We start from the raw sequence: 18546 nt of genomic DNA, 5'->3' as shown, positions 1-18546 counted from the left end.
TCACCTATGTCGGCCAGATGGTGGCGCTATAACAAAGGGTCATGCTTAAAAGGCCATAACTCCCACACCATAAGTCCGATCAACACAAAACTTAATCGACCAATGCATCTGAATGTCGCAAATCTTTGGTCTGAACGGGGCATTAGTGTTACGACATGCCATCTAAGTGTTACGACATAGTAAAGGTCTTTACGGCAAGCGGCTAGGAGACATCCATGGCGCCTCTACTAAATAATCTGACACAGTCAGGTCTAGTTTTTATCAGTGAGGGGAGGGTCTGAACTTCATAATGGACAATATTATCTGAGTCATTCTATGAAACGGGTGCCATTTGGGTCCGCAACATTTGATGAGGTGCATAAGGCACAAAAAATGTTCCAAAGTGTGTTTCCAAAGCTTAAAGCTATTAATTCAAGTGTTCTTGTTAACATGCTATACACAAAATACTATTCTTAAAGAGTAACATACTATTTTTAATAATTTTTCATTAGTACATGGCCATTTTCACATGTCCATATTGACAAACATAACGTCTACATCTAAAATATCACCAAATAAATGTTATATTTTTATAAAACTTTATTATTTTCAGGAGTATATGTGTGTCCCTGTTTACATAAGATATATTTATTCAAAATAAAAACATTATTTTTTGTAAAAAGTTTATGATTTGTGTGCGTCCCTCAGCTTGACTTACCACCCCGTCACACTAACTTGTTTTGTCTATAAATAATACATGTACTGTTGCTTTAAGTGACATCACAAAGAGGAGGTGGCATCATTTAAGCCTTTGGAGCAGCCAGGAACAAAAGCAAGCATTCTTCTGACATTCTTTTACATTGTTTATTTGTTGCTTTTTCATGTCAGACGGGGTCCATCAAGCTCAACCCAACCACCCAGTCACGCAAAATAGATGAGGAAAACAATTTTTTATTAAATATCTACACTATTAATTCAAAGAAAATGATATTTCAAATTGAATGGCTACCATGTAAGGTCAGGAACTTGACCACATGGAGAACTGTGGCCATGTTAGGATGAAATTTACCACCCCGTCACAGGTTTTATTGTGACAGGGTGGTAAGGGATGTGACGGGGTGGTTCTGCTTCCCGTTTGAATGTGAAAATTGATTGAATTGGAGCCTATACCAATGTATAGGTTAAAATGTCTGCTTTGAGTAGGAAAGCTCAAGGATGTGTGTTAAAAGATTTAGTCTAGCAGGAGAAATAGGTTCCCATGTACCCGCATAGCATTTTTTTGTAACCTGTTTTTTTTGGATCCTAATGTCTAATTCAGAATTTTTTATGTTGCCAAGGTCAGCTAATGGCCCATGGGGTTCGTTTGATGGCCATCTTGAATTGATGATCATGCGAGTGGCGAAAAACACAGATTTTCATACCTCCTGAACCAAACAACATACAAAGACAACATACAAAGACAAAAACCCCCTTTTTCGTATAATTTTGACACCAGGAATCAAATGGAAAGGTCATTGGAATGGTACAGCCACTCTTTATTGGTGAAAAACAGGCAAATAGGACGGAGTGTAGCACAGTGGGTAAGGAACTGGGTTTGTAACCGAAAGGTTGCAGGTTCGATTCCCGGGTAGGACACTGCCGTTGTACCCTTGAGCAAGGTACTTAACCTGCATTGCTTCAGTATATATCCAGCTGTATAAATGGATACAATGTAAAATACTATGTAAAAGTTGTGTAAGTCGCTCTGGATAAGAGCGTCTGCTAAATGCCTGTAACGTAATGTAAAATAACAAATTTTAGGCACATAACAATATAACTTTTGCTAATTTGTTTCGCAATAGTTTCCTGGAATAGCCAAATGAAACTAGTTTATTCTCTTACATCAATTGCAAGGTTATTAAATGGGGGGATGGGGGGAGACAGATGACTGCATTCCCACAGTTCCTTCACTGACACCATACGCGCTCAACATAGGCACACAGTCACTGACGCACTCAATACTGACGCACAGTCATTGACACACACAACACTGACACACAGTCACCGACACACTCGACACTGACACACAGTCACTGTCACACTCAACACTTACACACAGTCACTGACACACTCAACACTTACATAAAGTCACTGACACCATCGACACTGACACACAGTCACTGTCACACTCAACACTTACACACAGTCATTGACACACTCAACACTTACACAGTCACTGACACACTTGACACTGTCACACAGTCACTGACACATTCACTAGAACAACATGCAGTTGTGATACTGACACGACACACACATACTTGCATGCATACACATACATACAGATAGAAATATCATAGGTGCAGCACTTCAGGTACCAGGCAGGAAAGAAGCAAGTACAGACGACTGTTAATCAGAAGCAGTAGTGTACATTAGGTGCTGACTCCTACACTGCTGCACAGCCCTCACGGGAACATGCAGTTCATGGAGTAAGTCTTTTGCATCAGTTGCAAGGTTATTAAATGGATGGCAATCGCTCTAACTGACATAGATGGCAATCTAATACTAGCTAATTGAAAGCAAAAGTCATCAAAACCCCGTTTCACTGATCATCATCGTCATCCATCTCATCATCAATGTCCACCTCATCCTCTTCCCCCTTATCATCATAACTGACGACACCAGCAGCCAACAGGTCAATGAGAGATGGGGGCAGAATTGGTCCACAAGACCAGACAGGCTCCAAAATCCCTCCCTCTGTCTTCTCAGACACAGCCCTCACGGGAACATGCAGTTCATGGAGGAAGTCTTTTGTTTGTGTGTAATAAGAAGTCTGGGCATCTTTATTCAGCCCTCCCCCAATCAGCTCAGTAGCCCCAACTCCACCCCCACCTCATACAAACAATAGTACCTTTTTTTCACACTGCCCATCGCTGTGTCAGTCTCAGAGAGCTGTGTTGGGTGGTTTGTTCACACTGCATCTATATAAAGTTGCAAGGTCTTTCTGTTCTTAATATGAAATAATTCCCATAGGCTATCCTTGCTTAGAGAAATAGCTGTAGGTCTTACTAGGGTCAGCTACTTAAACTTGTTTGTTAGTACAAGCATGCCTGTGTGATTTAACTTATACTCCACGTGTGACCTGGGAGTGTGGTTTACTTGGCTGCAAAAAGGCTTGCAGACTGCAAATTAGTTCAGTCCTGAACTGAAGTTAAAAAAAAAAATTTGCGGGGGGAAATTAATGACAATTTTCCTGTCCCTTTTTCTACTCTTAAAAAATGATAACTAGAAATTTATTTAAAATCACCCCCCTCTCCCCTGCACTGGAGTGTTAATTTAGGATTTGCATATCATTTTGATCATGTTATAAGAATTGTGCGGATTTTCATGTTGTTCTGATTGGTTAAATTTAGCATTGGGTGCTGTTAGGATGCATCCCAGGGTTCACTGACTCTGTCACTGTAAACTCAATGCATGGGAAGAAGATAAGAGAGGCATCTGTGAACCATACAAGTCCTGAACCCCCTCCAGCACCCATTCTCTCTTTCCGTCTCTCTCTCAGACCCCTTTTCACGCATCAATGTATATTTGGGTTTGGCTCACCCATTCCCATGTCCAAGAAAGACTGCCATTTTATGATATAAGGATACCAACAAATGCAGGTTTTAACAGCAAACAAGTCATTGTTACCAAGGTGACATTATAGGATTTCAAGTGAGTGGAAGGTGAAGCCGGAAGTCCAGGAGCAGCTGTAGCAGCTGGAGGGCTTCACATGCATGATGTACAGTCAAGCACGTGAGACATCAGTCAACCTGGTCAGGAGCAAGATGCTCAAGAAGATTGTGGGAGAAGACAAGACCCTCAGCAGCAAGTCGAGAATCGATTTTACTCGCCTGCCCCCCTGCCAAGACTCACTCATCCCCCACCTCCAGCGGGTGAACTATAGAGTAGCCTGGCACAAGCGGGCAGCTGAGCCGATCTTCTGGAGGCCTAAACCATATGACGAGGGTCAGGGGTGGGAGAAGACAGAGGGAGGGATTTTGGAGCCTGTCTGGTCTTGTGGACCAATTCTGCCCCAATCTCTCATTGACCTGTTGGCTGCTGGTGTCATCAGTGATGATGATGAGGAGGAAGAGGATGAAGTGGACATTGATGATGAGATTTACGACGATGATGATCAGTGAAACAGGGGGTTTTGATGACTTTTGCTTTCAATCAGCTAGTATTAGATTGCCATCTATGTCAGTTAGAGTGATTGCCATCCATTTAATAACCTTGCAATTGATTCAAAAGACTTACTCCATGAACTGCATGTTCCCGTGAGGGCTGTGCAGCAGTGTAGGAGTCAGCACCTAATGTACACTACTGCTTCTGATTAACAGTCGTCTGTACTTGCTTCTTTCCTGCCTGGTACCTGAAGTGCTCCACCTATGATATTTCTATCTGTATGAATGTGTATGCATGCAAGTATATGTGTGTCGTGTCAGTATCACAACTGCATGTTGTTCTAGTGAATTTGTCAGTGACTGTGTGTCAGTGCTGAGTGTATCAGTGACTGTGTGTCAGTGTCGAGCGCGTCAGGTGTCAGTGAAGGAACTGTGGGAATGCAGTCATCTGTTTCCCCCCATCCCCCCATATAATAACCTTGCAATTGATATAAGAGAATAAACTAGTTTCATTTGGCTATTGCAGGAAACTGTTGCAAAACAAAATAGCAAAAGGTATACTGTTCTGAGCCTAAAATTTGTTATTTGCCTGTTTTTCACCAATAAAGAGTGGTTGTACTATGTCAATGAGCATTCCATTTGATTCCTGGTGTCAAAATTATATTAAAAAGTGGGTTCATTTGTCTTTGTACGTTGTCTGGTTCAGGAGTTATGAAAATCTGCGTTTTTCGCCACATGCGTGGACATCAATTCAAGATGGCCATCAAACGAACCCCATGGGCCATTAGTTGACCTTGGCAACATGAAAAGTTCTTAACTAGACACCATTAGGGTCCTAAAAAAACAGGTTATGAACCTATTTCTCCTGCTAGACTAATTAGTGTTTCTGATGTAGGCTAGTCACTTTATTTGTTAACTTAACCCCTGTTTGATTCCTGCCCCCTATGGAAACCCATAGGTACAGAGATCCCTCATCTCAAACACAGATCCCTGTCTTACTTCAATTACTTGCTCATTACCACTCACTCACTCACTCACTTTTTCACTCACTCACTATCTCTTTCACCCACTCATTCACTCACTCAAAATTAACTGGGCCCAAATTATGTAATGCTGTAGTTTCAAAACATATAGAATAAGTCTTAATTATATCCCAATTATATGCAACCTCACTCTTCCCTAACATTAAAGAGTTTTTATTTTCATATTCTTGACCAACTGTGTCATAAAGTATTTGTGTTTAAAGAATAATGTTACATTTCATAACATTTGCAGATGGATTTGTCTCCATCATGGTTCCAGTAAGTGCTGCTGAGGGACAATGACAATACTGTGCACATCGTGATGTTGACCCTGAGAGGAGGCAAAAATACTTAGAGAGTGAGCATCAGAGATGGAGACGGGATGTAGAGCAAGGGAAAAAGAAGAAGATTACTGATCTAAGTGAGCGTGGAGAATGAAATGCTCTTTTAATCAAATTTTTGAATGTTGCATATTTGAATTACTGATGTTTTTATTCACATTTTGAATGGTATTTGTTTAGTTTTAATATAACATTACATTACATTACAGGCATTTGGCAGATGCTCTTATCCAGAGCGACGTACAACAAAGTGTATAACCATAACCAGGAACAAGTATGACGAAAACCCTAGAGAGAAGTACCAGTCCAAGTGCAAGGAACAACCGCATAGTTCAACTTGGACCCTGAAGGTTAAACTGATTAACACTAACACAAACGAGAACAGCAACAACGCAGTCTATGGAAAAATACAAGCAGTAGGTAAGACAGGTGCATTAACTAAGTCACCTACGAAACAGCTACCTAGTTACAACCCTAAGCTTACGGTCATTTAAGAGATTACAGGGAGGTAGGGAGGGATGGGGAGAGGTGCAGCCTGAAGAGGTGAGGCTTCAGTTGTCGCTTGAAATGGGTCAGTGTCTCAGCTGTTCTGACCTCCACGGGGAGGTCATTCCACCATCGTGGGGCCAGAACAGACAGGAGACGTGTTCAGGAAGCGCAGGTGTGAAGAGGGGGAGGTGCCAGGCGTCCTGAGGTAGCAGAACGGAGGGATCTGGCTGGCATGTAGGGTTTGAATAAGCATATAGACTACATTTGCACTTTTTTCTAGCATGCTGTTGTATTAATAAACCCTAATTTTGATATATATTTTGGATCTTGTATCACTAAGTCATGCCTACATTTATATCCAGAGTTAAAGCCACAAGCGGCGTTGGGAGGGGTCCAAGCATTGGCACTATTGCGCCCCCTATCAAGCGATTTTAAAATGGTTTTGTCCTCATGATCATATACCTTCACCCAACATATGTACTGAATATCATGATGATTGTATAAAATATTGATGACTTATGGCCAATTTTGTGCTAAGAGTTGCGCTTTGTCGAAGTTCAAGAAGTTTGTCGGTTGACAGCGGCCATACCGTTTATCCGATTAGGCCCATTTATATTGAGATTATGTAGGTTGTTCCCCTGAGGCTCTGTATCCGATTTGGTGCTGATTGGGCCAAAATTGAAAAAGCCCTGTAGAAAAACCTGTTTTTCAAACTAGACCCGACGGTGTCAGATTACTTAGTTGTGTCACCATGGATGTCTCCTAGCCGTTTGCCGTAAAGGCCTTTATTAGGCTATGTCGTAACACTTAAGCCGCGTTTCCACCAAAATTACCCGGAACTTTCAGTCCCAGGAACTACTTTACCAGGAACTAAAAGGTTCCTTCAGCCAATGGTTGTCTGCGTTTCCACCGGGGTCTAAAGTACCGCGAAGATTAGGCAAATTAGCCCACTGACGTATGAAAAAGCAACGTTGTCGTCGGTCCATCTGTCATATGATTTCTTCCGTAACCCCATACTACCACCGAAGTAGCCTACATTATTTTCTAATAACCGGGACAGCCCGGAGGGGTTTATTCCACTTATACAACGGGTTACCAACAATGACTATATATGGTTACTTTTGTATTTATTGATTTTCATATATCCTCTCAAACACATTCATTATGTTTTTATGCGAACATTCGCTTTCATGTCTTGACATCCGAAGCGACAGAATGCATTCACATTTATATGTATAACTGGCAACAACAGCAGAAAACATGCACACGTTGTAAACAATTTGCTGTTTGGTTACTTTCTCGTCGTCAATTGCATATAGGCTAATGGCAAAATGACAAGAATAGAACGAAAACTCGGACTTGCGTGAAAATGTAAATTAGTAGTGGTACAGCCACCGTTTGCTTTCCTTCGAAGTTACTGCTAGCCGAGCAGCGAAGTGTGCCCTCCAGTTGCGAGCCATGCACCATAAATTAGTCCATAGTCTTCCTGGTCTTTTCGTGGAATTGAAAAATGGCAGTAAAATTGAGTAAAATTACGGCAGTCTGAAAAAGCTAAAGGGAAGGTTACTAGAATTAACCTGTTATTTTACCCGGATAAAAAGTGCGGATGGTGATTTCCAGTTTGCTTGTACTGTATCACCAATGTTAATTATGCAGAACTACCGCATACCTCACATAACTGTATCAAACGTTTTGAGTCAATTACAACGGGCTAACAAAGAAAATCCGGAAGAAAATATTCAGCAACCGAATTAATCCGTTTGAATGTTTTGGTAGCCTACGTAATATGCTGTCCCAGCACGAATGCTTAGCATTTTATAAAACGAATACTAAAGCAAGAAAAGAACAGAAGAGCACACGTTATAATTCCAAGACGTTGACAGGCTATAACCAAAAGTAGGCTACTGCGCCGCATAACATACAAGTTTGATTTGAAGTTATTATGAAAATAAATTGGTTTGCCGCTGCATATTTTCAAACATGGCGGGTAATGGCGGAAAATAAATACAACACAAATGCTGCGAGTACTCGACCAATCAGAAATGTTCAGCGCTGCAAGCTCCACCCAAAAGGTTCCTGTACTTTCGGAAAGTACTACCCCCCGAGCAGGAACGTTTTGGGGGGTAAAACAAAGCCCCCAGAACTAAATTTAGACCCTAGTTCCTGCGGTGGAAACGCACTGAGTTCCTCAAAAGGTTCCTAGTTCCGGGGTATAGTTCCTGCGGTGGAAACGCGGCTTTAGATGGCCCAGCGCGTATGTAGAGCAGCAGCGCTTCCGTGCCGCAACTAAAAAATTCAGACACATTTTTCTATCAAGCTCAGCTTAGCAGAGAATGCACATTTCAGAGCGCCTCAGAGACAGACAAATAATAATACATATTTCAAATAATAAATATGACACGAAACAAAAAACAAAATATTCGCCATCCTTGCTGCTTGTGTGCTGTGCGCAGAGTAGGCCTACCGTATTATTTATTAACCCCTTAGCACACATGCCAAATCTGGCCAATCCTTGCCCATTTAGGGGGTACCCTATTTAAAGCTTTATAACTCCAGATGTGAACACCAGAGAGACTTGAAAATGACTTAAATGAAGCAAGACATTTGTACCATTTACAATACTAGCTTAGATTACTTTATATTCATAATTTTGGAAGAAATAAAGTAACACAAATGCAATTGTCTAGGCAAAAATCTAAAATGAATTTGCTCTTTTTTAGTTCGCAATGAAATACTGGGAGATTGCTACAGCAGGTTAAAGTATACATGTCCTGGATCAAAAACTTCTTGACCACAAGTTCATAAGATCTAAGGGTGGATATATAGAACTACTAAAGATAGCTATATGAAGCAAAAACTAAGCAGTGTACCCAGTGTCTCCAAATCTACCCAAAATGTTGCATTGTTGTAAATCACAACAAATTCACATATTTCACTACAAATCAACTGTTTTTACTCAAGAAATGCACTGTTGCATCATTTTCAAGTGGTAATTACAAGCTTTCTGTCAGTAAAGTGGTATAAAATAGCTAGGGATCCAGAAACATATCCAAAATCTCTCCAGAAAGGAATATAATGCTTTTTGTCCATTGTAAAGCATATATATGAGCCCCATATGATGATTTAAGATGGAACATTGATATAAGATTTAAAAATAATGCAAAAATATTGTCACGCAATGCTGTACAGTACCTAAATGTGTAATAATTAGGCTAACTCTTGTATGTATTTCTCTACTCTGTACTCTCGTATGTTTTCTTGTATGGGGATGGGACAATATGAAAACAATTCTCAACCGTCCACCACGCTTTGGCAATGTTCCAGCACTCTCGTCATCACTGTTGCATCACAAAAACTATTAGCCTACACTACTAACTAACGCTTACATTAGTGTGATATCCACGTTATATAATACCACTAACCTATTTAAAGACACTCAATTTAAAAAATAACGTATATAACCGAAATATTTTGAGCAGTAATGCACAGCAATGATGAAATTGTATCTGTGTCCAGTAGATAGAGACAGAGACAGTAGGGCTAAATCAATGATAGAGTCCTATCCACTTCTGTTTTGCTCCAGAAAACGATGTCAGATAGGTCTATCAGCAAACATATGGCTTAGCTATGCCCAAAAGTCCTCGATAATAATAGTATTTTCCAAGAAATCGTTGACAGCGTTTCTTTAGGTGCAGCATCGTTTACTGCTACCACAGAGTGGATGCGTAAGTGAATGTGATGATAAGAAAATTTGTCAGAACAGAATAAGTACGCAAAGTCTTTTTTCAGAAGTTCAGACTGCTGCTTGCGAATGTCATTTGTCCCTACATGAACAATGATCGTAGTAACATCCAGTTCGTTTGCGAGGATAGGACGGAGTGTAGCAGAGTGGGTAAGGAATTGGGCTTGTAACCGAAAGGTCGCAGGTTCGATTCCCGGGTAGGACACTGCCGTTGTACCCTTGAGCAAGGTACTTAACCGAAATTGCTTCAGTATATATCCAGCTGTATAAATGGATACCATGTAAAATGCTATGTAAAAGTTGTGTAAGTCGCTCTGGATAAGAGCGTCTGCTAAATGCCTGTAATGTAATGTAAAGGATCTGGATAGCTTTTTCCTCTATATCGCGGACAGTGGCACCTGGGATACAACAAGTTGTAGCTGAGCTAATTTTAACGTTCCTGATGATGGAGTTGCCGGTGTCGACTGCGGAGACTAGGGGCTGCCAGTCCAGGGGCATCATTCCTTAGACCGGAACCGGTACCGGGACCCCTCAAACTTCTGGGCAGCAGCGCTGCACTGGCCATAGCCTCCAGCCGACAGTGGACAGGTGTTGGTCCAACTTCCCCAGCAGACAGAACCTGTTACCCAGCTGGATAGACCCCGGAGGTGGAGTATGGGAGGAGTTCCTACCTCAATTCTTGTCGCCCCGGATGACAATCCAGGGTTCCGAAGGAGAGGGTGTGGAACAGATACATGCCTTAGGTTTAACTCCAAGCCTGGGCCAGGGGTCCTCATCAGGGATCGAACTGACAATCAGCAGCTCTGGCTCGGTAGTTGGAGAGAGAGCAAGCCAGGGAAGCTTGGTGTTGTCAGGAATGCGGTAGGCTTCTGTGGCCAGCGAGCCCAGGAGTCGTTCATTATCTTGGATCTGGTAAAGCTTGGAAATCCGACCTTTGAGTTTGACCACTTTTTGACTCAGCCGAAGGCATCCAGAGCAGTCCGGGGTAGAGGTGAGTGTTTGAATTGATATAGAGATTAAGATCCTCAGTGAAAGCGACTGGCTAGCTTAGCCACCAGGCTAAAGGCAATCCTAGCTAAGCTAGTATCAGCTAGTATTAATTCCCGCGAAACGCTTATGCCGACAGCACTAAAAGACTGCAATAAAATGATCTGTGTTGAGGAATAGTCCACAGACTTTCACCAAATAAAAGTATAAGAACTACACTACACAACACCGTAGTTGTAGATTTTCAATGACATTAGAATATAAGATAAAATGTTTTTATTGTGTAACCCGAATATTTGGAAGAGGCTGGTATAATGAACTGGGCTACAGTGAGTATCGTTAAGTATAACATTTAATGGAAGTAGCAAACATGGCAGGAGCAGTAGCACATCAGCATGTTACGAGCACAATCCTCCTCCCAAAACTAACCGTACCAAGATCTGTTCCCTAATTAAGGTCCCAGGGGGAACAAAAGAGGGGGAACTAAAATATCTAATGAAGACTGAACACAATATACGCATAAATGGAAATGTATAGACTTAAGAGTTCAATGTAAATAGTTCAGTATTACCAGTTACAAAAATGACAATTGTTAAGCTTTAAATAATACACGTGGCTGATACAAATAAAGGTTACGGTTGTAAGACACGAGACACAGACGAAAAGCAGACGTAAAAGCAGAGCAAAGGTGGTATCTGAAACAAAATGGTGCCAGGGTTATACACCAAAGCATTGTGTGACAATATTTTTGCATTATTTTTCCATCTGATATCAATGTTTCATCTTAAACCTTCATAAGGGGCTCATTTATATGCTTTACAATGGACAAAAAGCATTAGGCCTATTCCTTTCTGGAGAGATTTTGGATTCTGGACCCCTAGCTATTTTAGACCACTGTACAAACAAAAGCTTGTAATTACCACTTGAAAATGATGCAACAGTCCGTTTCTTGAGTAAAAACTGTTGATTTGTGGTGAAATACGTGAATTTGTTGTGATTTACAGCAATGCATAATTTAGACATTTTGGCTAGATTTGGAGACGCTGGGTACACTGCTTAAGCCGGACACCCACCGCACGCGTAGCGTCCGCGAGAGCACGACGCGCATACTACGCGGGTAAGTGAAGCGTAGTTGAAGTAGCCTACTGTTATTACAACGGCAGCCGGCGACGTTCTCTACACCAGCAGCGAAGTCGGCGCGAACCGGGTGTGAAACTTGTGCAACACAAGGGAACTGGAGCGTAGTTTTTCGCTTCTATTCTATTTTTCCGGCTTGCCGCGCGTCATGATGACCTGTTTATACACAGAAATATGCTCTAAAATGGTAGTTATACATGCTCTGATTTATATTTCATCCTTATATTACTGGGGGTGTGTCCCTACTCCCTAGTTCCCTCTTGCAGTAGTGGAGAACAAGAGAAAAACAGATAAACATCAGATATTTTATAAGCAGTTTTACAAGCCTTTTCGTTTTTGTATTGTCCTGGCAGACAAAAAAAATTTAAACTGGAAACTGGAGAAAAGGCAAACTTAGTTTTGCTATCTTATTTTGCAGAGAGGGCGGGGTAAATTCAAAAATAGGCCTACACCGCAGAAAGACGTAGCCTATTGAATGATGTAGAAGTGAATGCACTGAGCAGCGGTTTGTTAGCTCGAAGTGTTGGTAGATAGTTTTTAACCAACCATTGCTCAGTGTATTTGACTTCTCCGATGTCGTCGTTTGCCGTGCTTTCTAAAAAGGGCTTGTTAATAAAAATAAAATAATCCATCTTTAAAAAATCAGATTATTTAATGGTCTTGCCGATGAAAATACACCTATATTATAAATGAAGTTGTAAGCAAGCCTTTATTGCACGTGTACTTCAAAGCTTGTTCATGGCGTTGTGGTGTTCATATCCCTTCAAGTTTAAAATGTCATGCTATCTTTTTGATGATTAGCTGATTTTACTAAATCTGACCAGTTAAATGCTTTGACTTGAATAACAAGACGACACGGCTGATTACGGATTATTTATTATTATTATTATTGTTGTTGTTGTTGTTATTACATATTCTTCATAAAGTTGGCACGCTTGTTAACCAAGCAAATACATGAATACAATTTGAGATTGATTATTATGTAGGCTACGTTGCGATTTAAACTTATGGTAATTCTTTAAAGCGTTTACATATTTTTGATTTTAAGTAAACAATCTTTTTCCCTATCCAGTTTCATACTGCGGTCAAGCCATCCGCCACTTCGGAAATCACAGTCAAGCCAGCCGCCACGTTATTTCCTTCTGCGCGTACACTCGCGTTATTACGGTAATTAATTGAATAATCCGTCGACAAAACGCTTTCATTTACTTTACAGTCGTCTAATAATATTAGGGTTTGATTCAGAAAGTGAAATGAAAAAACACACTATTTATCGTTCTAAACGCCAAATAAATTTCACTGGCTCACCAAGGAGGTTATGACTCGGGGGAATTCACTGTCGAATTTGAATATACAGAGCCTTTACGTCTCGTATACAGATTAACAAGGTATCACATTCAGCATATTGTGAAAAGGAAATAGTCTGTTTCCAATCACTAATTCCACTTCAGAAAGATCCTAGAAGACCCCAGGTAGCTGCTTAAAAACTTCCAGAACGTTTCACTGTGGAATTACAGAATAAAGGCCTTTTGAAAATATTATACACCAAAACAACATGTTCTATTCAGAAAATTATTAAAAGGAAACTGTCTGTTTCCAATCACTAATTCCACTTCAGACACATTATATAAGACCCCAGGTAGCGGCACAAAAAGTTCCAGAATGATTCACTGTGGAATTTCAGAATAAAGGCCCTTTGAAAATATTAAGCACTAAAACAAGATGTTCTATTCAAAAAATTACTAAACGAAAACTGCATGTTTCCAATCACTAATTCCACTTCAGACACATTCTATAATACCCCAGGTAGCTGCACAAAAAGTTCCAGAATGATTCACTGTGGAATGTCAGAATAAAGGCCTTTGAAAATATTAAGCACTAAAACAAGATGTTCTATTCAAAAAAATACTGAAAGAAAACTGTCAGTTTCCAATCTCTAATTCCACTTCAGACACATTCTAGAGAACCACAGGTAGCTGCACAAAAAGTTACAGAACGATCCACTGTAGAATTTCCGACATGGCACGGTGATGGAGAAGCGCCACTAGTGTAGACACATACAACAGACTGTCACAGACATTCACAGACTGTTTGTCCCCAAAGATGACTGTACACACTATGACATTGTTCCATTACGTTTTGTTATGACATCAATCATCATTCATTTATTTAACCGTTTTTGGATGACGCGCAAACAGCGGTTCATATCTGTCATCCTCAGTCAGACAGGAGAGCATAGTGGCCAGTATCATTACGTTAATCCAAAAATAAAAGTATCGGAATGATGTTGAAGAAAGGATGGTATGCATATACAATAGCTTCATAGTTAGGCAATAGGTTTTGACATTTTTAATTGCTCGCGTGTCTCAAAACTAGGGGAGAAATGGGAGTGAGTGAATCTGGGCGTGCAGTTATGTAAAAGCGACACTCTGAGAAAAGGCATCAGGCATTTACACAGTTTGGAGGACAGACTCACGCGACTGAAAACAAACGTGGAGCAAATGCTATTTTATTGTCATGAACACAATGTGCTGCGGCTTCACCAAATAGGAATAAAGTGACTACTTGTATTTTCGCCCCTTCCTCAGTCTGGCACTTGGTGCTAAGTAGACTCGCTGTCTGTGCTTGCATCTCCTTCTTCCACATTTGCATGCGTCATGGTCGCCATTCTGCGATCTAAAGGAATACATGAATTGAACAGTTATTTCTTGTCAGGCGATCTGTGTTGCCTTTAGCATCACAAATACATATTTTCTCCTTCAGAGTACCAACCTACCATCAAGCTGCAAAGCCACGGTCTAGTTTGTGCTGAAGATTTAGGAGTCGCTCCTGCAAATGTCGACTTCGCTGTTCGGCAGCTATGTTCTGCCTCTCCAACCTGGCTATGATGTCTAGTGCCCATGTGGCCGACTTCAAGGCCTCTGCTGCCAATTCCTCCCGACTGGCAGACTCGTGTCGGCAGGCGTACTGTAATATGACATCAAAATATAAACCGTCACTGTACGTCCTGATTCAAGTATTGGTTCATTTTATTTATACCGCCACCTATGCCATTCAACAGTTGTATACTCATAATATAGACTACTGCTAATGTATGTATATAGGCTTGCACTTACAAAAAGTAGCTGGAATTTTGCCTGCAGCTGTTTCCCCTCTTCGGTGTCTACCGTTGGTAGCTCTGATGGCGACGCGCTTTCAGGTGCTCCTTCAGCCATTGTATTATCTGTGTGGCCCTGCTCTTCGCGCTCATTATTAAATACCCTGCGACCCTTTGCCATTCGTTACGTCATCAGGTAGTCTCGTCACCTTAGAACCATTGCTGACACCTAACACCCACTGGCGCCGGATTCTACCACATATTGGGGGGACATATAAAACCAGACTTTTACGCCGTGAAACTGTACATAAATCATTTTTAACATTAATCCAAAACGTTTATATTGCTCATAAACTGTTCATTTATTTAACCGTTTTTGGATGACGCGCAAACAGCGGTTCATATCTGTCATCCTCAGTCAGACAGGAGAGCACAGTGGCCAGCATCATTACATGAGATTCGATTAGATTCAACTTTATTGTCATTGCAAAGAGTACAAGTACTGGGACAACGAAATGCAATTCGCATGTCACCTGAAGTGCAAAAGAAGCAGTAAAGTCCAATGCAGTGTATATATATATATATATATAGTACCAGTCAAAAGTTTGGACACACCTTCTTAAACCAGTTTTTTTCATGATTAAAAATGCTTTAAACTGTATAAACTTGTCTATAAACACTTTTTTATATTTTATTCCTGCATCCGTTTCACCCTTCTACCCTCCATTGGAAATATATGGTACTGCATGTGGTGAAAATGATGTAGGAATATACCCCATGCATTTTGAAATATGGCAGGTGGTCATTATTTTTTTTTAAATATGAAAAATTCTACAGGTCCTGGAGCACCTGTTAAGATAGATGTGATCATGAACACCAATACGTACCAAGATATTTAAATAACAAAACAATGCCCCCCCTCCCAATGAGCTTACAAGATTTCCATTTTCATTTAAAAATCTAACTTTTGAATGCAATCCACTTAAGATTATCTGCTTATATAAGTACATATATCATATAATGAAATATTAAGTGTTTATACAAGTTTAAACAGTCTAAAGCATTTTTAATCATGAAACAATTGGTTTAAGCAGGTGCGTCCAAACTTTTGACTGGTACCATATATATATATATATATATATATATATATATATATATATTACATTACAGGCATTTGGCAGACGCTCTTATCCAGAGCGACGTACAACAAAGTGTGTAACCATAACCAGGAACAAGTGTGTCGAAAACCCTAGAGAGAAGTACCATTCCAAGTGCAGGGAACAACCGCATAGTTCAACTTGAACCCTGAAAGTTAAACTGATTAATACTAACACAAACGAGAACAGCAACAACGTAGTCTATGCAAAAATACAAGCAGTAGTTAAGACGAGTGCATTATCTAAGTCACCTACGAAACAGCTACCTAGTTACAACCCTAAGCTTACAGTTAATTTAGAGATTACAGGGAGGTAGGAAGGGATGGGGAGAGGTGCAGCCTGAAGAGGTGAGTCTTCAGTTGTCGCTTGTAGTGGGTCAGTGTCTCAGCTGTTCTGACCTCCACGGGCAGGTCATTCCACCATCGTGGGCCAAGAACAGACAGGAGACGTGTTCGGGAAGCGCTGGTGCGAAGGGGGGGGGGGGGTGGCGTCCTGAGGTAGCGGATGGAGGGGTCTAGCTGGCATGTAGGGTTTGAAGATCTTGTGGAGGTATGCTGGGGCTGATCCCTTGACTGCCTGGTATGCTAGGACCAATGTTTTAAATTTGATGCGAGCCATAACAGGCAGCCAGTGGAGGGTAGTGAGCAGGGGAGTGACGTGGGAGTGTCTGGGGAGGTTGAAGACCATATAGGCTATATATATATATATATATATATATATATATATATATATACAGTACTGTGCAAAAGTCTTAGGCACCTGTAAAAAAAAATGCTGTACAGCTAAGGTGCTTTCAAAAATAATGAAATGAAAGGTTATAAATATTGAAAAAATAATATAAAGAGCAGTAAATAGTTAAAAACTAAATTAAATCAATGTTTGGTGTGACCACCCTTTGCCTTTAAAACTATATAAATTCTCTTAGGTACACTGTCCTGCAGTTTTATAAGAAAATCAGCTGGTAGGTTGTTCCAATCATTTTGGAGAACTTGTCACAGTTCTTCAGCAGATTTTCCTTCTACAAAGTTATACCTTCCCCATCAATCCAACAAAAAAAAGTATTGGAATGATGTTGAAGAAAAGATGGTATGCAGCAGCATAGACTATATACTAGCTTCATATATACTTCATAGTTAGGCAGCATGCCACTGGGCGGTGGTACCCAGACATGTGAATGACTCTTCTCTGGAGCGCCCAGACGTGTGAATGGCTGTCGTCTGGAGCGCAGCTCTGGCGCGTTGATGCATTCACATGCAATGATGACCACTTTGCATTAAAAGCGCCCACTTATGTTAACAATAGTGTGATGATGAAGATGAGGAGGAGGGCAATGTCTGCCCTCATATGTCTTTAAAACAACAGGGGAAAAATACATTAGGACGCAGGATCAACAATCCAAAGCCTGTCCTCACATTATTCTCAGAGACAACCAGCCCCACTTATTATGCAAAACAAATAGGCTGGAAATGTTGACACGTGTCAAAGACTGTAGTTTTGATGTGCACAATGTCGGTGGATGAAAGCTTATCTTGCGCTTCTATATGTCTGAGCAATCAAGTGTGGGGAAAAACAGAGATATAGACAGCTGCTACTCAGAAAAGTATAGACAAAGCATAATGGTAGATGAACGTTATTCCCATCGATCATATTTGGCCAAAAACATGCCTGTCGGACACAATAACGACCACTGAATGAAGTGAAAGGCAATGTCGGGTATCTGCGTAAATGCGCGTGCATTGGCTTCCACAAACTTATGCCTTCCCCATCAATCCAACAAACAAAAGTATCGGAATGATGTTGAAGAAAAGATGGTATGCAGCAGCATAGACTATATACTAGCTTCATAGTTAGGCAGCATGCCACTGGGCGGTGGTACCCAGACATGTGAATGACTCTTCTCTGGAGCGCCCAGACGTGTGAATGGCTGTCGTCTGGAGCGCAGCTCTGGCGCGTTGATGCATTCACATGCAATGATGACCACTTTGCATTAAAAGCGCCCACTTATGTTAACAATAGTGTGATGATGAAGATGAGGAGGAGGGCAATGCCTGCCTACTAACTTGGCCTAATTTTGATATCAATACTTTTAATGGCAAGCCTAGTTTTAGCAAGTTTGAATTAATGACTTCTTGACAGTGCTGTCAGCAACTTGGCATTTTTGTATGTTTAAAACATGTTTTTTGATGAGAAATTGAACACAAGCACCCATAAACATTTAAATGTTATATTGATAATCAAGCTGAAATGTGTTTAAATGTGTTATATTTTATCCAGTTTGTTCAACTTCCGTCGTAGCGGTAGCATAATGTTGGCTAGCAAGTGAATCTACTATGGTTTCTTTTGTTTCATCATATGCAATTATATTTTGAGTCAAAAGTAACATTAGCTGATTATATATATATATATATACACACACACAACAGAAGTGAGTACACCCCTGTGCAATATCA

At 40.7% G+C, this 18546-nt stretch overlaps 1 long non-coding RNA gene across 1 annotated transcript; it reads right to left on the bottom strand.

Moving 5' to 3' along the window:
• Nucleotides 1–14334: 14334 nt before the first annotated feature.
• On the bottom strand, nt 14335–15104 carry LOC118224350. Its single transcript, XR_004764626.1, has 3 exons — nt 14959–15104; nt 14619–14809; nt 14335–14518 (listed from the first exon to the last, which is right to left on the bottom strand). It is a non-coding gene; the product is annotated as an uncharacterized LOC118224350 (long non-coding RNA).
• Nucleotides 15105–18546: the final 3442 nt, after the last annotated feature.

Source organism: Anguilla anguilla, chromosome 3, assembly GCF_013347855.1.
Source record: "Anguilla anguilla isolate fAngAng1 chromosome 3, fAngAng1.pri, whole genome shotgun sequence".
NCBI lineage: Eukaryota > Metazoa > Chordata > Actinopteri > Anguilliformes > Anguillidae > Anguilla > Anguilla anguilla.
This window is presented reverse-complemented; position numbering and strand designations above follow the sequence as displayed.